The sequence below is a fragment of the Agelaius tricolor genome, unplaced genomic scaffold (genome assembly GCF_023055355.1).
Source record: "Agelaius tricolor isolate 1412-34295 unplaced genomic scaffold, bAgeTri1.0.p SCAF_1, whole genome shotgun sequence".
Lineage (NCBI taxonomy): Eukaryota > Metazoa > Chordata > Aves > Passeriformes > Icteridae > Agelaius > Agelaius tricolor.
In genome coordinates, this window is record NW_027269261.1 from 726,989 (window position 1) to 749,017 (window position 22,029).

Here is a 22,029-nt window from a genome sequence, read left to right on the forward strand (position 1 = left end):
AGCCTTCGCCTCTTACAGGGAGAAAATCCTTTCTGTTGTTGAAAATTGACTGTGTGCAAGTCTCTGAGGACCAGCACCAGTTTGTACCAGTCACCAAACAGGAGCAGTGGTCTGAGTCTGGTTTGTAAATCAGGTCACTGACATTAGCAAAGCAAGAACATCAAACAGCCTGGTGCTATTTTCCCATGTGTGCTCAGAGGAGACCCAGAATGGAACCAGCAGAAGGGCTGCAGGGAGAGAAAGAGGTGTCTTGGCAAACCTGTGTGTATGTGATAGTCAAGAGAAGCTTTTGCTTTGAGCAGGGGGTTTTCCATGGAGCCATCAGCACAATCACAGCATCCAGAGCGCTCAGACACAATGCCCAAGAATAACAGCTAATGGGGCAGGGTGGGAGAGAGAAGGTGAACAACTTTTTATTGCTACCATATGCTTGAAATCCCTTCAGCTCTCTTCCTATAGCCAAAGTTAGGAATTTTTTTTTCCATTGGCAATTTTATGCTGTTTCCAAAGAGCCAGATTAGCAAAGCAAAACCAAGGAAGTAACTGCCTGCCACCCCTGGGATGCCTTCCTACTCCTGCCTGCTCTCAACATCTCATCAATTCACCCTGCCAGCTTCAGGCACCTTCCTGGTTTCAACATCATGGTCAAATCAAAGAATGAAGAGTCCTTTGCTCTGATCAGAGACCACCAAGATAAACCCAGGAGCTGTTCTTCAAATCTCAGTGCACCCTGGAGTGCTGGAGAGCATGTGTTGAGAGGGAGGAGATGGATGTCAGCCTGTGGGGGAGAGGGCAGTGTCTGAACTGCTGCACTGGTTTGAGCATCCTGCAGGCCCCCTGCCCTGGCCAGCAGAGGCTGGAGCTGATTTTTCAGTCAGGGCACTGCTGGGGATGGAGGCGGGCAGACTTGGCAAAGCCATGATCTTGTTTGCTCTGATCACTAAAGGTCACGAAGTGGCTCCGTCTGTCAGTGGGAGGAAATGAACTCTGGTATCTTCAGCAAACTAATTTCAGGCTTGTACTGATTCCCCTTTCAGTTTAATTTAATCATCTTTGATGTCTGAGTCTACAAACATGGCTTTGTACTGCTAAACCTTTGCTGCATATTAGCTGAGAGGCAGCTGGAATTTGAATTTGATTTGAGTATAGTGGGAAACCGTATATTTAGCACTTGGCAAATCTCTCGAATGCAAGAGCACATCAGTTTATAAATGCAGGTTGCTTTGATCAGTGTAATTTTGGAGACTTAAGTATGAGAGAGAGAATATAGGCTGGGTACTGATACTCATAAAGGAGAAATAGACAAGTATTCCACCAGGTGATTGGAATTACGTTACAATATTAGCCTACCTAGAATGTGCTGCAAAGGATTGTTTGTAATAGGAAAACTCCTTGGGTTACAAAGTACTTCAAATGCCGTCCTTTGTAGCCTGCAATATAAGGGTCAGGAACAGAAACACTCAGGTGAGGGGGCTGAGTACAGCCAAGAATGGCCAGAGCTGGACTGACCCAGGGATGTGATGCAGACCAGGAAATGAAGAGAAGCTGAAATAGCAGTGAGATAAATGCCTGCTTTCATCCCTCTTTTCTCTTGGACAAAACCCCTGCTGGCTTCTTTGCCATGCAGGATGCCAAACTAAGAGTCACTCTTGGCATTAAAGCACGTGTAGGATGCAGGGTTTTGCCATATGTTCTAACAAAAGCAAGTACTTTAGTTTGCAGTTTGGGGCTGGAGCTGGAGGCATTCCCAGTGATTGCCTCTTCTGAGAGCTTGTGTCCCTTTGGAACCTGTCCTGTTTCAAAAGGAGCCACCTCTGACCAGCTTTGCAGCAGCTTCCACAGGCACATGGACCCAGCTGTGCCACTGGACATTCTGGGGTGCTCCCTGCACGTCCCTGGGGCCCGCTTTTCTTTTGGGGCTGCTGGTACAGGGAGGAGTGCTTGGCACCTGCAGGGGGGGAGCAGGGGCTTTTAGCAGCTGGGAGGCTCATCTGTGGGTTTATTGCTTCCCCAGAAAGACACTGGTTTTTAGAGGGAGTATTCCCTTTACATAGGAAAAGTGATTGCTTCCAGAACTTAGGATTGCGTGGTTTTAAGGAGCTCAGGTTCTGCTCCCAGCAGTAGCAGTGACTTTGCTCTTCGTATTTGCATGGGCAGAACAGAAAATGGAGCTTCAATGAAAATATTATCAATGGCGTTATGGGCATGATAATGGAGCATTCACCACCTCCCAAAAAGCAGTAAGATGAAGAGGTGACCCTTCCTATGGCTTCTGCCAGCTACTGGCTTCCAAGAAACACCCCATCACTCTGATTTATTGACATGCAGTTAGTTTTCACCATCAGGCAGCACTGTGAGTCCGGATCTTCTGGAGCAGAAATGGAGATGGATTATCCCCACCTCCCGCGTGCTGTGAGGAAAGGCCGATATTTTCAAAGTGCTGCTGTGTGATGGTGCACTGGCACCTCAGCCCTGGGGGTTGCTCATTCTCTGCTTTGGGCTCCAGCTGCCCTCCCCAGATTTGACTCCTTGGGGAGCTTCCCCAGGAGATCTCCACGGCTGCAGGGTTTGGTGTGTGCGAGTCCCCAGCGTGGCCCAGGGACCCAGCCTGGGAGATGGAGCACCCAGGCCTCTTCACAGGCACAGTGCTGAGAGCTCATTTCCCACTGTCAGAGCTCCTTCCAGCCTGGGATTCCTTCTGCTCCACAACCCACCACATCACCGTGGCCCAGGGAGCACTGGAGATGCTGCAACCATTATTCTTATGATGCCTTAAGTTTTAGTTCTTATATTTTAAGATTCTGGGCTGTTTTGGTGCGAAGTTCTGAGCTTCATATTAGGAGATGGTGAGCTCTCTTAACAGAGTAAGGAGACAAAACAATTCCTTCTCTAGCTGGGAACCAAGGACAAATGATCCAAATCTCAGGCCCAAGAGCACAAACACCGTGGGCTGGAGAGAGTAAAACAAGAAGGACGGGACTGCATGGGCTGGAGCTGGAATTGGACAATGAACTGCAAGATGCAAATGGAGCAGAACTGATCACAGGGAGAGACCCCATGACTGGTCGTGCATTTTGGGGCCATTCTGGTTCACCTGGGGTGCAGTCCTGGCTGGGCTCTTGTGCTGCCCAAGGTGGATCCATGGAGGCCTTTTAATAAATCCCTACTTTATCTTTTAACTCCATCCAACCTCTGTTCTAGGCCAGCCTTCCCAAGACACCACTTGCACCATGGCTAGAGTGAGAGCAGCAGAGGGAGATGTGGCCCTTTGTGCCCATGGCAGCAGCAGGAGCTGGTGTGTCCAGAGTGAGAGCAGCAGAGAGAGATGTGGCCCTTTGTGCCCGTGGCAGCAGCAGGAGCTGGTGTGTCCAGAGTGAGAGCAGCAGAGGGAGATGTGGCCCTTTGTGCCCATGGCAGCAGCAGGAGCTGGTTTGTCTCGTGCTGAGGAGCTGAGGGCCGGTCAGCAGCAGGGCCGCCGTGCTCAGAGCAGTCAGGATTGATGCATGGCGTGGCTAAAACACACTGACAGATCTGCAGAGAGCAACTTTCATGCATCCCATATGTTGCTTAGCTTATTCTGGATGACTTAAGAGAAGCAAAAAAATCTTTAGCTGGAGGAGAATTAGAGTATTTGTATACTTGGCCATTTTTAGTTGTCTCTTTTTTCCCCTTTGGCTTCACCTGATGTGGTCAAAAAGAATAAAAGGTATCAGTTAATCATTCTGGGAGCATGCACAGATGTATTAAATAAGTATAGCTTCCTGTGGCTCTAACAGCCGGCACAGGAACGTTCCCAAAATCGTCAAGGGGTTCTTTTCTCTCAGAATTGCAGGTCTGACTAAGATTATCAAAGATACAATGCTGCTAAAGGGCACAGTAAGTGCTGGGGTACTCTGATTTCCACCTGAACTTTTGGCCTGTTACCTATTGCAGAGCTTCCCAGAAAGTATGAAATGTAACCTTGAGGTCAAACAAGAACTTTTTGGAGCAATGCTGTTTTTTCTTCTCTCTGTTTCGTGTGGGCAAACACATGCAGCACAGACCATCAGTCCTGATGAAGTGCCATTGTTTAATACTGAAAACATGCACATTTGATCTAGTCTGCATTTCCTAAAAACTGTGTTATTGATTTGACAATATATTTTTCCTCAGACAAAAAAATTCTGCAGTTATTTATTCATTCTTGCCCCTTGGAGAGCTCGCTACCATCTGTTTTTCTTGGCTTTGCGTTACCTTATTTTTTTCCACTTGCTCTTTTCCCACTGTGCACCACTGAGGGACTATACTATACATTATCTCATAGCCAAATTATGCAGGGTATTGTAAACATGTTGTAAACTTTGCCAGCTGCAAAGTCAAAGGCTCTGAGAGATCTTGCTCAGTACTTGAAGAAAGAAGGCAGCCTTTTGGAAGCAGATTTGCAGGGCAGTGTGACACAAAGGTGTAATAGTGCTTTTGCAAAATGCTGGGGGGAGGAAAAGGAGCAAATCCCTTTGTTCATGGATCCCAAACTTTAGTGCAGAGGCTGAGAAGTCCCTGAACCAGGGAGTCCCTGCTCAGCCCCCACTGCTGGGGCACAGCAGGGCTCTGGCAGCTGGGACAGCGATCTGAGCCTGATAAAGTCCCACACCGCTGTCCTTTCAGGCAGGACAGGACCATGCTCAGGGCACATCACAGCACTGAGGCTCCTGCATGGTCCCAGAGCTGTCTCTGGAGCTGGAGCAGCCAGCATTGCAGAAGATGCAATGCAGAACATCTCGTGCTCTGCCTTGCAGGGTTGGGCCCATTGCTGCCCTCAGAAATGAGAATTGAAGGGGAGGAATCACAGGTGTGTGAGGATAAGTCTGTGTAAATATCCCTAGTTATAGATCTTTGTGTATCTTTTAATGTTGGCAGTAGCAATACCAGGCATACCAGAAATCATGGCTCAAAAATATACAATCACTTTAAAACCCCCTTTATGAAATTTATCTGTTCTCTTTGTCTGTCCTCTGGTGACTGATCTCAGTTACAGTGAAGGTCATGCCTTCAGGCTTTCATCCCGTGGTACACTTCCCAAAAGGGCAGAAATCTCTGTGGGAGACACCACTCGAGCCCAGGAGCGGGCAGTGCAGGAGGGAGGAGCAAGCAGCACGGAAATGGAGGGGACTGTCACCCTTGCTGATAGGGAGACAGGCCATGGGGCTGCACCAATGCACTCCAAAGCACTTGAAGAGGAGTAAAAAGCAATGTGGATTATTGGAGCACAGGGAAGAGCCCATTTCAGTGCATGGTGGACATGTAAAGTACCTGTACAGGCTGGTGATACTCACACAGCCCTCAGTGAAATGCAGCTGTCTCCATTCACTATAAATTCATAATGAAGGCTGTTGGGCTTGGATTTAGACTGACAGGGAAAGCAAAGGCACCTTAAGTTTAGAGGAGATTTGAAGTGTAGTTATGAGTCATGTTCTTATGAGTATGAGTTATGAGTCATGTAGTTATGAGTAATGTTCTGCTACCAGAGGAGTGGCCCTCAAAGAAGCATTTTGGACAGAGGCCAGGGGCTGCACAGGAGCACATGGTGCTGGCTTGGCAAAGGCCCACTCTGCCCAGCATCCTTCAGCCTTCCTCCCTCTGCAACAGCCCAAGACCTCAAAAGGCTGCTGCCACCAACACCAATAGCTGGACAGGGCATTCGTCTGCATTGCTTAGGGAATTCAAACCTGTCTTTTTAATTATTCCAGCAATACTTCATCTTCCTCTCCAATGGTTAGCGAGAAGGAGCACCAGTTCAGCTGTACTTACATAATGTGGCTGTGAAAATCCTATGACTTATTGCCCTATCCCTGATCTTTTCACAGGGTTAAGAGCTTAGGGGTGAAGAATTGCTTGGCTGGGTAAGATGCATTTCTTTTTGCAAAGGATGGATGATGTTCTTCCAGCCCTGGAAGAATTCTTGTGAAAGTTATTTTTTCTCTACAGTCTTTTATTACTATTATGGGCCTATGTTCATAGGCTTGCACTCTCATTAAGAGGCACAGATTTAAATAAGGGGCTTTAATCAACAATTTTCATCATGATTTAAATCAGCTAGCAGGAAACACAAAATTGATTATTTAAATTAATCTTGTTCTTCATTTGTAGTTTTTAATTATTTTCCTAAGGAACAACTGATACTTCCTCATCGGAGCCTGGTACTCTTTTTTTCACTTGTGATCAGGATATGCTATTACCATATTTATTTAAGAATCTGCATATTAAGTCTAAAGTTACTTAACAATTTTCATTTATGTGACAAACCGATGACTGATGTCTCCACTCCATGGCTTATTTTAATGTTTGTGTTAAGGTGCACTGCAGAAAAAGTAACATACATTAGTTACTGTGCTCAATTTAAATCACATACTAACCTTAAATATGATGGAGGGATGGGGCAAGGGGAAAAACACAGGTATCAAAACTGATTCTGCATTTGAAATGGACATTTTGAACACAGGAAATATTACCTCTTTGACAGCAGGCTGGAGTGTTTCTAATCACCAAATCCTTCTAAAGACTCATATGGGAGAAGGTGCAATCTCCTGTTCCCTCTTTGTTTTCAACCCCCAATGATTTTCTCAAACTGGAGCAAACTGAAAGGAAGAATGTGTTTTTGTGCATCCTGAGAGAAATGGGTCTGTAGGAAATGGGCTTAGAGTCTCAAGAATCCCCTGGATCCAATTGGTTCAGCAAATACTTCAGCCACTGCAGTGACTTGACTTAATCTAAAACTTGTAGAGGTTAACTGCTATTTCTTTAGTATTACAATGAAATTTAGGCCATAATGTTTAGTGCCACTGGTTCAGGTTTTAAATTAAAATTATCAAATTTTAAATGTATAATGATAAATACAAAAAAAAATCCTATGCTCTGATTTTTCTGGAAAAGGGACATTTTGTATTTTTATCTGCCTTTAATTTGTATCAACTCTAGCTCAGGGCAGTTGCAATGACTCGAGGAGCCATATTTCTGATTCATACCCTTGTGTGTAAGGTAAAAGCAAAATGAACCTTTTTTGAAAAGCTTTGGGGTATATCTGTTTTTCTGATTGAAGGCATTAGATAGTCAAATTCATCCTTTAGGTAATTCAGCTGACTTCAGTGGAGAAACTAATGTCCAAGTTAGAGACCTGGTTTCTTGTTGGCTTCAGCCATGAAGACAGAGTCCAGGGCTCTCTGGGAATACGAGGAGGGTATGCTGCCTCCCTTCTGTGTGAGTCTCAGCAGGTTCCTGTTCCTGAGCCTCCGTGCCAGGCGTTCTCCCAGCACCTCTGGGCTATGGAGGGATTTCTGCTCCCTCCCTCCCCGCCTCATCACTCCTGGAGTGGTGCAGTGCCTCTCTCCTGGTGCTGCAGTTTGGCAGCCATCAGCCCATTTTGCCAATTCCCTGAGAGAGTTTCCTCCAAGTCACGCTTGAGACTAAAGACAAAACAGCCAAGGCTTGGTTTCTGTTTGTTGCCTGCCAGAAGCTGTATGTACCGTGCCAAGATGTGACATGCAGCACCTTGCATTACAGACACACACCACTCGTGCTGACTCAGAGCAGGGAAACCCTCGCCGCCTTGTCCCACCTTACTGCTGGTCTGATGCACCAGGGGAAGGCTTCAGCTTTGGGGTGAGGTTTAAAACCAAGTTGCTGGGAGTTTTCCCTTAACGTTTTAGCCTGGTTTGGGATTTTCTGGGGAGAGGTTGGGCTGTTTGGGGCTTTTACCAGAGCCTAAATGTTCTTTGATAGCTGCTGATTCCAAATGATGCTTCTGGCTGCAAAACCCACCGCAAAGAAATGGAAACCAGGAGCAGCAGGGTGACTTCCAACAATGGTACCCACTCAGGGTGACCCCAGCCAGCCTGTCTCTGAATTCCACATCTAGGAGGTGAAAATTATGGCCCAGGGTTTTGAACAACTTTATGCTATATTTTGGGCTGTTTGTGCTGGTCTGTGCCCCAGGCCCCTCCCAGAAAGCAGAGTGGCCCAGCAGTGCTGTGGGTAGGGCAGAGGCTGGAGCAGGAGCGTGGCCATCCCAGCAAACAGACACCATGTGCTGTGGAGAACCAAGGGAGCTCCTTTTGTCCACAGCATTATGCAGAGCAGCGATGGAGCAGAACATAAAAGCAGTAGAAGCAAACACTGATGTAATGGGTAATGGAAAAGCACATTTCTGATGGATTTGTGGTTGTTGTTATAGGGTTTTTCATATGTGCAGAAACCTATTTGGACCTCGGGTGCCTTAGTGCTGTGAGAGGCTCAGCCTCTGCAGGTCCCTCTGCCTGGCCCAGCACACCCACCCCACACAGCTCCAATGCACCTTTGTCTTCAAGCTGTCCCTGTCGAGTCCTCTCTGCTCCTGCCACACAGAGCGCATGTTAATGCAAACAGGCATCAAAGAAACCAGAAATGATGTGCAATTCAACATCATTAGCTATGAAATCACTCCTCTCCCATGCAGGGCTGTATCAATCAGGTCGGCCTTGGGTCTTTTCTTCCCAGGAAGCCTCTGCTGCAGGTGCCTCTGAAAAGCACTTTGCTGTTTGTGTTCCATGTTTCCTGACAGGGACGGTTTGTGGTCATCAATGAGCACAAACCATCATCTTCCTACCAATTTAGCATGTGGAAGGATGGATACATACCTTTATTAAAGGCAATCTTAATTTTTCTTATGGAACATTTCATAAAAATGTAGGCTTAGAGCAGCTTTCAGAGGCAGCCACAAATTGCCAGCAGTAATACACCAAAATTAGATGGGCTAGATGGGGTTTGTCTGTTGTCATCCTCTGATTGCTTCCTTCCATCACTTGCCTTAACCGGATTTGTCCCTTAGCACCTGACCATTGTCTGGGGAGAGCTTACAGGTAACAAAACACGCTGGCACGGTTGTTTTTATATTAAAAAAATGTAATAACTGAGGACCAAGTGCAAAATGCGGTGAGTGGGTGGGTGGATGTAGGGGCATGTGGGTGGATGGCTGCAGAATTGGGGTGCAGATGAATGGATGTGGGTAGGAGTGTGGCTTGGTACATGGGCAGGTGCATGTGTTGGTGAAGGGGTACATGAATTGGGTGTGGATGAGTGCACAGGTGGGTGGGTGCATGCATGGATGGTTGGTGCATGACCGGGTGCAGGAATGGGTGTGTGGGTGCCCAGGCGCATGGGTTGATGCAGGAATAGGTGGGTGATACACGGGTGCATGCATGCACGGGTGGGCGCACAAGCTGGTGCCCACATGGGTGGAGGGGTGCATTGGCGGGGGCAGGCACGGCTGTTTGGGGGGCAGGTGCCTCGGCTGGTGCAGGAGCGGGCGCTTGGGCGCGCAGGTGCACGGGGCGATGCAGGGATGGATGGGTGATGTACGAGTGCACGGTGCACGCACAGCTCGGTGCGCGCAGGGCTGTGCGGGCGTGCAGGGGTGCCGGGGCCGGTGCGGACGCGGTGTGCGCCCGTTGTGGCGGCCGGACAAAGCCCCGGGCCGGTGCGGGCCGGTGCGGGCAGGTGCGCAGCTGCCGCCAGCAGTTGCGGCGCGGCCCCGGCGCTCCGGGCGGCAGCGCGGGCGGGGCGGGGCTGCGGGCCCGCTGCGGGGGCGGCGCTGCGCCCGCCCGGCTCGGCTCGGCTCGCCTCGGCTGGGCTCGGCTCGGCTGGGCTGGCACGGGGGCGGGCGGCGGCACCTGCGGCCGCGCCGTGCGGAGCGAGCGGAGCCGCGGCCCGGATGTAGCCGGAACATGGCGCTGGGGGCGGCGTGACGGCGGCGGCCGAGGTAGGGAGGGAGGGCGGCGGGGCCGGGGCCGGGGACCTGCCCGGGGCGCGGGCGGCGGCTGCCCCTGCCCGGGGAACGCGGGAGCCGGCGGGGCCGCCCGGAGCCTGGAGCCCGGCGCTGTGCGCTCCTGGCGGCGCCGGTGCCCGCAGACAAAGGCACGGCCCGGGCATCCCGGCCGCACCTGTGCGGAGCGGCACAGCCGCGGGCGTGCCAGGGCATCCCGGGCTCCTCTCACAGGGATCGCCGTAGCTGGTGTTGCTTTTGATAGCTTGCCGGGGTTTCCTACAACAATGGCTTTTCTTTTCTTTTTAAGCCATTTTGCTTTTTGTCATTTTCCCCCCCAGAAGTTGCTCCCAACTTTCCGCGAATATGATGTGCTTTTGGGTTTCCCCCAGGGAGCAGGTGCCCAGAGAGCCATACAGCCGCTCCTGGAAATGCTCCTGCATGCGCCTCTATACCTCTATTCCTTTTTTTTTTTTTTTTCCTCCCTTCGTGTAAAGGATTAGAAATGCCTGCGATCGACTCTGCTCTTCTTTCAGTGTTCATGAGCCTCGGATCATCGCAGCTAAAGAAAATGAGCTGCATGGTGACTGCCGTGCTCGAATAACACTCCAGCCTCAGGCCAGGAGAGGTGGTTTTTTCATGGTATCGATCAGACCTTGAGAATTTTTTACCAACCCGCCAGCAGCACGCAGGCTGCCTTTCTTCCTCTTTGTTACGTACCAGCCCTCTGCGAACATAAAGAAACAATGGAAATTTTTTTCCCCCCAATTTATTCAGTGTTCGATCTAATGGGCTGTCATTGCCAGTAAGGATACAATTCCCAAGAACTTGAGAGGGGCCAGCAGTGACACTCCTCTGCTAGTAGCCTTTCCCATTCATTTTAGAATTTTTAATGTGCTTTAGCATTTGTGAAATGAAGGAAATGAGTTGGTATCTGCGTTGAGCTAGATCTCAGTGGTCGCTGCTGCCCAGACAGCCCTTAAGGAATCATTGCTCCGCATGTATTGCCTTTATTGTGCGGTGAAACTTGCATTGCGCTGCTCGGGCTGCAGCAGGGAGCCGGCCGTGCTGCCCTGCCCGCTGTCACAGCCGGCACTGCGGGCTGCCAGCATCGAGCATCGCTGCTGCTGCTGCTGCTGCTGCTGGGGACAGAGCTCTTGGCATGCCGAGGTGTTGGGGTGGCTCTGGCTGTGCCTGAGCAGGGTGTTTCGGAGGTGGCAAGCGCATGTAGTGCTGCTCCTGGGGCTCTCTGTCCCCCCCAGGAGCTGCGCGGGAAGCTGGAGGAGCTCCTCTGGTTCACTTTGAGCTTCACAAAATGGCCCTTTGCGTTGCTCTTTTTTTCCTGCCCGTACGCTGCTGTTTCTGCTACGTGTGGGTTACGAATGTGTGGATTGCCCTGCCCGTGGTGAGCAGCTGCTGTCCTGGCTTTCAGGTGGGAGAGAGGGACCTGGCTGCGTGGGGCAGGGCACTGGTTTCAGAGCTGGCTCTGCCAGCTAAAGCTTTGGGAGTTACGCCTTGTGGTTCGCCTTATTGCCTGTTTCTGTGGCTTAGTCACTTTTTTTTGGCTGTAGGTCATTTTATGTTGATGAAAGGTCTTTGCTCAACGTGGAATTGTGTATTTATGCTATTAAATGTATTAATTTGAGATAAATTGAGTAAAAGTATTGTTTTAATCAAGGGAAAGACTCACTCTCCTGTTGAGAGTGCTGAAGTTAAACTTTTTCCCTTCTTCTGCTTCAACCGTCTTTCCAAATGGTTTGTATCCCAGTGAGACCATGATTCCTAGCTGAGATGAATTTTCAACAGGTGATTTGAGTCCAGCCTGCCATAGTCCCACATCCCTGTTGTGTAGGAGCTCGGGGTGCTGTTGCTCACCTCTGTTTTAGCCACACTCTGAGGAAGCTCACCAGTCACGGTGTGTGTGTGTGTGCGTGTCCTCAGCTGGAGGGACTGCTGGACTAGGCTCCACTGGGCAGCTCAGGAGCCATTCCACACTGGGAAGCAGTGCCACAGAGAAACTCTGGCAGGTCTGTTGTGGAGAGCCCTGTTAGGAGTCATCAGCAAATCCCCTTGGCAACCCGCTGTGGAGCCAGACCTAGTAAATCCCATTGCTCCTTTGATTCCCTCATTACTTTGGCACCTCTGTTTGCTTCCCAGTGGCTTTTCTGCTTGTTTGGGTTTTTTTCCTGGACATCTTCATCCATCATGAATAGTCACAGTAAATCAGTGTTTGATTTTCAGTGAGTTCTCAGCATCCCAATGGCTGATTCTAAAATGGAAGCATGTAACAAGCAAAGTTCCTGCAAAACATTTTACTTCCCCATTACTATTTACCAATGTGACAGATTTTGGCAACTCTTACTCTGGAAACTAATATTTGGGAAGTACAATGCAATGTAAGAAATTTGCTCCCCAGTGTCAACTCCTGCTGTCAGTCAGCTGAGAGCAAACGTCTCACGGTAGGTAATCACAACTCTTAGTTTGGCTTTACCTCATCAGTGTCACTTCTGACCCCAGATTTGCTACTGAAATAGGGGAGACAAGCTGTTCTCATTGACATCAGCTGGAGCATGCAGTTTGGGTTTAAAGCTGAGTTCTAGGAGAGCTCCAGCTCGTGTTGCAGGCGCCCAGGAGGTGATGCTGGCACAGATCTGTCAGGGGTACAGGTGTCAGCTGCTTCAGGGATGTATGGAAAAAAGAACTGGAAAGACAGAGCAGAAGAGCACCTGCATCTCTGCTTCTGCTCTCTGATCACCCTCACATCTGACACCGAAATCCTTTTCCTGCTTTGAAGCTGCTCCAGTTAGGAATCTGAAGTGTTTGGCATCTACTTGTTCAAAAACATCAACTGGCTCTGGTTTTACCGGTTTACTCTGCAAAACTCCAAACACAAGTGTGGCATGTGCCGAAACTGCCAGCAGGGGTGTGTGGGTACAACAGCTGAGGAGGTTCAGAACCATAAATCTCAAACAAAGCCTCTCTTTTAAATACCTCCTTGGGATATCCTACTCCTGGCATTAGCATTGCTGACTCATGGTGCTGTTTGACTGTCCTGGAGGCGTTTTTGGGACTATCTATGCTTTGCTCCGTGCAGAAGTCAGAGCAGATTGTTTCTTGGATCTGCTGCAGGGTTTGGCCAGGTTTCCCCAGGTTTTGGTGAAAGCTGAGCAAAACCTCTGTTGTCAGGATGGAATGGTGTGTGATTGCAGCCAGGTGAAACTAGACAAATGATCATGGAGATTTCAGGTGGTTGATAGCCTCACACTTGTAGGGCCCACACTTTCTACCATCCTTCAGTTATACTCTTTATTTTTACCATTAATTCTGATCTTTTGAACATACTTGTCTTGCTACTCTCAGTAGCAATTTGAAGCCAGAAATGTGTTTTAAACAACTGTTGGCTTAAAAAATGGATGGCATGACCAACAGAGCCTTGGTTTTGATGGCATCTTCCCTTGTCGCTTACCCAGTGTCTGATAGAGGTTTATGTGTTGCTCAGTAGGAGCTTCATAGTGTACCTTCCTTCCTTCTAGATCTAAAGCTTGATATATTTATGACAATTTCCCCCAGTTAGGTTCAGCTGTGATTAGTGGTGAGGTGTGCCAGAGCACTCCCTGATGCACAGCTGCATTCACTTTATTATCAGGGAACAAGCTGAAAAGGGGAATGATTCAAAACCATTAACAGCTGTGAACAAAACCCCAGTTAGTTCTGCCCCTTCAAAAGGCAACTCCCCCCAGCTCCCTTCAGAGCAAATTTCAGAGCACTTTAGTGGTGTTTAATGTTCAGGTAACTCTAATTAAGCCTTTAATCCATTAGGCCACAGAGATTCATTGGGGACTTGGCTGTTGGTGCGGGTGCTTCAGCCTGCCTGACACTGAGCCCAGGAGGACTCAATGTTGCATTTGGGGGTCTGTCCCTGTGACAAAGAAAACAAAGTATTTTCTCTGCAATTACATGTTAAATTTTGCTTGTTTTGGTTTTTTTCCTGGAGAGAAAACAACTCAGGGGGCAGGACTGTGGCCAAGGCTTCTGGTTGAAGACCAGCCACACTATTTGGTTCTCTCGTGTTTCAGCTGTGCCTGTTGAAAGCCCTGGCATGAAATTCCAGCTTTAAACCAAGTTTTGTGCCTTAGAGGGTTCAAAGATATCCCTTTCTGAGTGCTGCCTGCGAGTGCAGTGATGTGAGAAGTGTGTGCTCCCATTGCGTCACGCAGAGCCAGCCACAACGTACCAAGTCAGCTATTTTGCATCTTTTCCAACTTTTTCTTTTCTGTGCCGTGTGAGAATGCTGCCACTTTTGGAAGGTGCATCTGGTGGAAGTGCAAAGCTAATAACTGTTTCAGATACAGAGCTGGAATATCTTTTGAAATCAAACCAGCAAAGCAGAAATGCATGAATCAAGTTTAGCTCTTCAGGGCTGCCGTTTGCCATTTGCAACCTTCTTTATCTCCTAAGCAAAGCTTTTATTTAAACATGAGCTGTAGATACCAGTTAATATTTACACGTCATGAACCACCAAAGCTGGGGTCCTGGAAGGGCTGGAGGCTGTGAGGGCTGGAGGAAGCCTCGATTTCCCCCTGTGGAGCTCAGGGCACAGGGTGCACCCATCCCGTTTGTGCATATGGCGTGAGCAAGGCCAGGCAGGGGCGGCGTGGCTTGCTCAGAGGCACAAAGTGATGGAGAGTGGAAGTGAAGTCCTGTCTCCCATCATTTTCCTTCTGGGCTCTCCTGGCTTTGCTCTGCTGCTGGAGGCTGCTGCCAGCAAAGGGCTCTGCCTGCAGCGGGACATGCTGCCCCGGTGTCACAGGGCTGGAGTTCTGATTCTGCTGAACAAAGATGCTCTGCCAAAAATAGGTTAGGCCAAAGAACTTAGATGCCAAAAATAGCACGAGGTATTTTTTCCATTTTCTGACTGTCCTTTTTTTGACTGTGTTTTAGATTTATTGTTCCCTGCTGGAGGCAGCTAAAGAAATAAAAGAGGTACTGCAGCTGTAGGCAAGGGAATAGTGGAAATAGACATACACAGTCACCTCTGATGGGGGAAAACTACATGTGTCAGCTATCCCTGTAGAAGTACACAAAACTAACAGTGTAAACAAACATGTGCCGTGTCACTAAACCGCTCTCTAAGCAGAAATGGTTTTTTTTTTAAAGTTAAGGTACCCCACAAAGGGAATGGTGGAGAGAATCCTGGTGACAAAGAGGAGGACAAAAGAAATGCCAGCAAACAGAAACTGGAATGAATAAATGCCACAGGAATGATCCTGGTGATAGCCCCTATAAACCTTTTATTCTGACACGCTCTGCTGCGTGTGAATAATTCACTCGTCCCAAACTGGTGGCAGTAACATCCACCCAGCAGTTTTTCACAGAGGCTGAGCAGGTTAGAGCTGTTAAAATTTAAGGCTTCTTTCTGGTGATTGTGCATAGGAAGTTTTGTATGATGGAGTTAAACTCCAGCTTCCCGGTTCCCCAGGCTAGAGGCATGCTCGGAGGGCTGAGCTGGTGGCTTGCACTGCAGCTATTTAAGGTGCTGGGCTGAGCCTGGAGCTGGGAGTCAGGAGGCACCGTGGCTCTAATCCTGGCTCTGCTGCTCACTGAGCCACCTCCAAGAAGTTATTTAACCTCTGCGTGCCACTGCTTCCCTCGGGGTAACAGCAGGGATTATGATAATTGCTTCTGAAAAGCACCTTAGGTGTTTAGTTTTATATTTTTCCAAAGGTGCAGAACTCTCCAGTTCCGAGCTGGAGAAGCTTGATCCATCCCAGGAGGCTTTCAGTACTTTACAGAATTGTAAAAACAATTCTTAATGCCATATTGTTTGTTCGGGCCATGTAAATAAATAAACTTAAAAGATTTTTGATGCGTTTTTTGCACACTACTCACAGAAGAGCTCTTAAGATACAACTGAAGGACGTAGAAATGAGGTATAGTTCAAAAGGGTTGTTACAGGACACTTCATGAAATGCAGGTAAACTGGCAGAATGTTTAAATTGTTTCCTTTTTCAGCCAAATCCTGCCAAGGCCACAGAAAGCTGGGTTTGCATGTATTAAACTTCTCTCACTTGCGTGTAAAGAGCCCAAAGGCAACAGATTTGTAGCCTTGCTCACTTGGATTTGGAGGGTATTTGGTTTTGTGTTTTACAGCAAAGGGTGATTTTCTAGGCTGAAGAAGTAGGAAGGTTTCCCTGAGAGTGAGATGAGAACAAAGTAAATGTGCCCTGAGCTGTGCCTCTATCCCAGATTTTGAAGCATGCAGGAAAGAATAATGGTACATGAATTTGTCTCTGTTGCACACGCTGAACTCCTCCTTCCCAAAGAGCAGAACTTCTTCCTATTTAAGCTTTGTGTTACAGGGAAAAAATAATCAAAGGGCAGAGAATTCCATGTCTGAGCTGCAGCTGAGAGCAGCGTGCTAAAGAAGCAGTTTGTGGAGCATGGTGCTGTTAGTGGGGTGGCTGGCTGGGGGGCACTGTCCGTGTCACAGGGTGTGCACAGGGTTTGGCAGCAGCATTGCCAGGGTTTGTGGTGTTATGTTATCAAAGTGCTCCAGTGCCCAGGCAGGGACTGTAATCAAAGCCACTGGCTGCTGAGGAAACCCAGGAGATAAAAAGGTGCTCCCGTTTTTGTGCAGGAGCTCGAAACGAAACAGCCAAAAGTGGGGGGCTGCGTTGCATCTTCCCAGCACCAGGGATGTGGGCCCTGTCAGCGTGTCTGGGGAAAGGCCTGACTGCCAAAATACTTCAGTGCTGCTACAGAAGTTGCAGGTGGTGATTGCCTTTTAAGTTCTGCTCTCTGTTGTGACGTTTTTAGGGCAGTAAATGAAGGATGGGAAGTAGGGACACAAACAACTGGTAACGATGCCGTGTGAGGATGTCTGTTCTTACAGTCGCGTGGCTGGATGGAGACAGGGCTGTCCTGCCGCAGTCAGGGAGGGCTGGCAGCGAAGGAGAGGGGCTATTGCCAGTAGCTCCCCTGCCAAAACCAACTATTGATGACAGGGCTCAGTTTAAAGCAGATGGTGTAAGCCATACCCTAAAGACTGCCTGGGGAAACACGTGCAAAACCATGTGCCTGAGTGCCACGGAGGATTTATTCCGAGGGGCAAGGCAGGAGGAGCCTTCACTTGGATGGAGATGAGAGCTGAGGCTTGGGTCTGGAGAGCAGGGAAAGTGCTTTACTGAGGCAGGGCTTTTATCAGGGACTCAGGCATGTCTCTCATTTTCTGTTATTAGAGATGCAGCACAGAAACTACTGAAAATCCATCCCTCCTCAGTGCTTTCTGTACCCAGTCTCTTTGAGGACCAACTCTTAGCACTGTCAGATTCACAGGGAGACTACGGAGGGCTTTTTCAAGTACTTAAGAAGTACAAGGCATGAGGTAAATAATTTAAACAGTGGTTCAGAGAATTGCTAGCTGAAAAGTGACTTACAGTCTCTTCACAGGCTAACAATAAATGGCTATTTTTTCTTCTGTTTGGGGACAGGAGTCTGGAATGTGTTGCCCATCAGCAGGGCTGCTTCCTTCCAAGAGAAATGTTTGCTGTAATGAATCATAGAATGACCTGGATTGGAAAGGAGCTTAAAGATCATCTTGTTCCAGCTCCCCTGCTGTGGGCAGGAGCACCTTCCACTATCCCAGCTTGCTCCGAGCCCCATCCAGCCTGGCCTTTAACCCTCCAGGGATGGGGCATCCATAACTTCTCCTCACCACCCTCACAGGGAAGAATTTCTTCCTAGCAGTTAATCTAAACCTACGCAGTTTGAAGCCATTCCCCTTGTCCTCTCACTCCATGCCCTTGTAAATAGTCTCTTTTCATCTTTTTTATAGGCTCCCATCAGGTACTGGGAGGTCCAGTTAAGTCACCCTGATGCCTTTTCTTCTCATGAACTCAAAGCCAGGGCTTTTTTCTTCTCGGGACCTCATCAGTGCAATGGATCCCTGGCGTTTTGTGTATAATGGGAAAAGCCTGGTACCTCTGTGGCTCACATTTATTATAAACTTCTGTTTGTAGAAGCATTTTGACTTTTTCCTCAGCATCTGGTAGGACTTGGTCTACAGTATGTTGTTACTGCATTTAATTTTTGTACAGCAACCTGATGCTGCTTCTTAAGAGATCTTCAGCTGAGGATTAAAGGGGTTTTGTGTGGTTTTGTTCCATAGCTTTTGCCATTTTTATTCCTCTCCTGTTTCCTTTGCTCTGGTATTGATCTGAGAGCATCTTGCTGTTTTCCTGCAATTTCCAATTCTGTGTGAGGAAGAAAAATAGTCAACTGTCCTGATTTAGCTAGAAATTAAACTGCAATTATTTTTCCATGGAAAATTTCCTTAATAGGAAAATTGGTGATAATTGCTAACCAATGCTTTTTAAAGACTTTTTTTTAATGGGTGAAAGACTGTCAGGCTGTCAATCAAGACAGATATTGGATAATACTCCATTCTCCTGACAAGTTCCCTTTATTGTATGAGGCATGTGTTTCACTCTGTAAATTTGAGCTGCTAGAATTTGCCCTTTAATATTTACTTTTCCTGTCCTTTCTCAGTATTACTCAAGTAGTCCTCGTGTACCTGTACAGCATGGTGAAATGGATGTAATAATCTTTGAATAAAATAACTTGAAGGTGTGATTAGCTTTGTAGTATCATGGTATTCCTGAACCTTTTAACAGTCTCACCCTGTCATTCCATGATGCACCCACCTGTCCTTGCTGGAACCAGCTCTAAAAGGCAGTGCCTGCCTTTGTGATGAACACATCAAAGCCAGGCAAGTGTGAAACTCTGAGTTGCATGAACATTTGTGGTCCTTATAGGCCATTTCTCAAGACTTTTGCCTATAACACAGAGCATTTAATTTTCTCTTTATTTCTTTTAAAGTTGATTTGGAGAGAAAATTGGATGTTTTCTTGTATCTCTCAGGTTCCAAAGGCCTGGGGTTTTCAGAGAAACTGTTAAAACAGGAGATTTATAATCAATGCAGATACTTGACCTGCTGAGAGTAGCATCTCTCCAAAGTATTGGCTGCTCTTTCATGGTTCTGGATTTAAAGCACTATGAAGCAAAATTTATCTCAACTCCAGTCACCACTGGCATTGCATGTAAAGCACCACAAATGTACAGAACTGGTTCAAAGCAGAGCAGTCAACATTCCCAGACCATTGCCCCACCTCCAGCAGTATTTGCATGCTGGGTACCATTGCCTTTCATGCACCAGGAGGTTCTGGAGTTAGCATCTGTAGCAGGCTTTGCAGCTCAGGCTGGGCAGGCATGGAAAACTGCTCCAGCAGTGTTCCCGTGCTGCTGGGAGGGGAAATACAAGTGAAAGGACCAAGTACAGTATTGATTCTGGCATAGCTAACAGTAAAAATTGCCATGATGTCAGAGTAAAAGAATTGCAGTCATTAGGGGAAATAATGAGAAAAATAAAATTATAGAAATAACCATCTCCCTTGGCCTGCAGATAAATCAAAGCTTAGCCCTTGATCTCTCATCGCTCACTAGCCCGGAACATAAATCCGAGGGTTTATCATTAAGCCTAATGGGTTGTAAAATCTGGGCTATTTTGGAGGTAGTTGCAGAGATTTGCAGCCCAGGCAGAGAGCGGGCTCTAAGCCACTGGGCCTTGTGTAACTGGGTAAATAGCAAGCTTCAAATAATGCTATAAAGCTATCAAATGTAATAACTAATGCAGCCAGGGGAGGGGAGCCTCGCTGGGGACGGGCTTGGCCATCCTGACAGAACAGCCCTGCTGCAGGAACAACTTTTACTAACAAGCTGAAGTCCTGTTGTTTACTGGACACCAGGTCCATGCATCTGGTTTGGCTCACATGCAGCACTTTTGTTTTCTGCTCATAGTTCAGCCCTCACTGTGGGCCCGGGGGAGCCAGCAGCACAAACCAGAGACACAGGAGGCACCAACACCTCTCTTACTTTGTCATCACCAGTTAAATATTTATGACAGCGCTTCACAGCGTGCTAGTAAATGCATGCTAGCATATTATGTAAGAGCAATAACATTCTGGAAGGAGGAGACTTCACTAGTGTCCTTTGCTAGTAAATCTGTGCTGCCAGTTTGCTGTGGTGAGGCCATGTAAAGGCCATGCCTTTTTCCCCAGTTATTTTAAGTGAAATGGGTGTTCTACTGCCCATGTGGAAATGGGAATTCAGCTTTTACTGGCATTTGTAATCACATGTGTTTTAAAATTGCTCTCCATCTCTTATTCAGGGGAGACTTTGGATCAGGTCAGGCTCCTGTAGAAGTTGATAGCTCTGAGTTTGCAAGGGAGCAGCAGGTTTTGGTGTATGATGGGGAGCACATCCCTCGGTGAGGGAGCCAGGGAGGGAGGATCTGGCCTGGGAGTCTTTTGGGTTAATTAAGAGTTCAAAGTAGCTTGTACTTTTCCTAAAGGGTTATAGAGTATTGATTCCCATTAGTGCTGTACTGCTCCAGAGAAGGGGATTCTTGGGAAATCATTTGCAAAGTCAGTTGTGCCTGGACTGACCTGAGTCGGATTGCAATTTGGGAGGAGTGGCATAGCTTCTGGGAGAATTTGCTGCAGAGTGCTGACTGAAAACAGAAAGCTGATGTAGATTTGACTGTGGGACAAGTGAGAGGGTAAGCCATCAAAGGAGGAGCCTGTCTAGCTTAGCATAAATAGTCAAATTGATTTAAACAGAGGTGTGTACATTTGTGCCTTAATGAATGCAGGAGAGGTTCTCCCCACGCCTTTCCCTACCAAATGCAGCATCAGGAACCTGTGGTTAGTTATGTCTCAGAACTGCAGAAAACAAACTTAGGAGTTACAGATGATTTGTACTTGGCATGAGTGCTGTTATCTGTCGTGATGGCTTTCCTAGCAGCAGTGTATGTGTTTGGGAAGACATTTTGGGGATCTGTGCCAGTGAGAGCCAGCCTTGGAAGCAAACAGTGTGGGGATGGCTGAGGAAACAAGCCGCTAGCATGAAGGATGAGCCAGCATGTAGCAGCTCTGGGGAGGGTGGGCTGCAGGGACTGAGGGCCCTGCAGGCTTGGGCAAATTCTCTGCACAGTCATGGAGAGATTAAATGTTCAGCAGGTACTGGATTATTTATCTGCTGCACACACGGGGGTGTTTACAAAAAACAAGTGCTCGATGATCGAGACTCTTATCTTTGCTTTCACCAAAGATGCTGAACGGATGCCAAGTGGGAAAGTGAAACCTGCCAAAATCACAAAGTAGCACTAGAAGTTGCTGACTTTTAATTTTGAGCCTTTGCATACACAGGCAGCCCTAATTATGTGTGCTGTTTGATACACATGGTTGAGCAGCAGTTGTTTGTGCATTGATTATGTCTCAGTAGCTGCTGGTGCAAACTCAGAGTGCCTTGGCTGAGCCAGGCAGGAGTCCCCAGAACCACAGAGTGTTCTTCACAGAATCACAGAATTTCTAGGTTGGAAGAGACCTTTAAGATCATCGAGTCCAACCCATGTTCTAACACCTCAACTAGATCATGGCACCAAGTGCCACATCCAGTCTTTTTTTTAAACACATCGAGGGATGGTGACTCCACCACCTCCCTGGGTAGATGATTCCAGTATTTGACCACTCTTTCTGTGAAAAACTTCCTCCTTAATTCTAGCCTCTATCTCCCTTGGCACAGCTCGAGACTGTGTCCTCTTGTTCTGTCTGTTGTTGCCCAGAGAAAGAGACCGACCCCCAGCTCAGCACAGTCACCCTTCAGGAAGTTGAAGAGAATGATAAGGTCACCTCTGAGTCTCCTTTTCTCCAGGCTGAACAACCCCAGCTCCCTCAGTCGTTCTTCATACGGCTTGTGTTCCAAGCCCCTCAGCAGCCTCGTTGCTCTTCTTTGGACACGCTCAAGCATCTCAACGTCCCTCCTGAACTGAGGGGCCCAGAACTGGATGCAATACTCAAGGTGTGGCCTCACCAGTGCCGAGTACAGGGGAAGAATGACCTCCCTGCTCCTGCTGGCCACACTATTCCTGATACTAGCCAGGATGCCATTGGCCTTCTTGGCCACCTGGGCACACTGCTGGCTCATGTTCAGCTGACTGTCAACCAGCACCCCCAGGTCCCTTTCCTCCTGAGCACTGTCCAGCCACACTGTCCCCAGCCTATAATGTTGCAGGGGGTTATTGTGGCCAAAGTGCAGGACTCAGCACTTGGACTTATTCAACTTCATCCCACTGGATTCTGCCCATCCATCCAACCGTTCCAAGTCCCTCTGCAAAGCCCCCCGTCCCTCTAACAGATTGA

General features: G+C 48.0%; 1 protein-coding gene across 3 annotated transcripts in view; it reads left to right on the forward strand.

Annotated features, from left to right (window-relative positions):
• Positions 1 to 22,029, forward strand: part of PAK5 (p21 (RAC1) activated kinase 5) — a 211,099-nt gene that overhangs the window by 118,919 nt on the left and 70,151 nt on the right. Inside the window, exon 1 of one of the 3 annotated variants that reach the window (XM_071438239.1) lies at positions 9,586 to 9,769. The exons of the other annotated variants lie outside the window; for them this stretch is intronic. The gene's annotated coding sequence lies outside the window, so the exon portion shown is untranslated. Of the gene's footprint in view, positions 1 to 9,585; positions 9,770 to 22,029 lie in introns of those variants that run through there. 3 annotated transcript variants of the gene reach the window in all.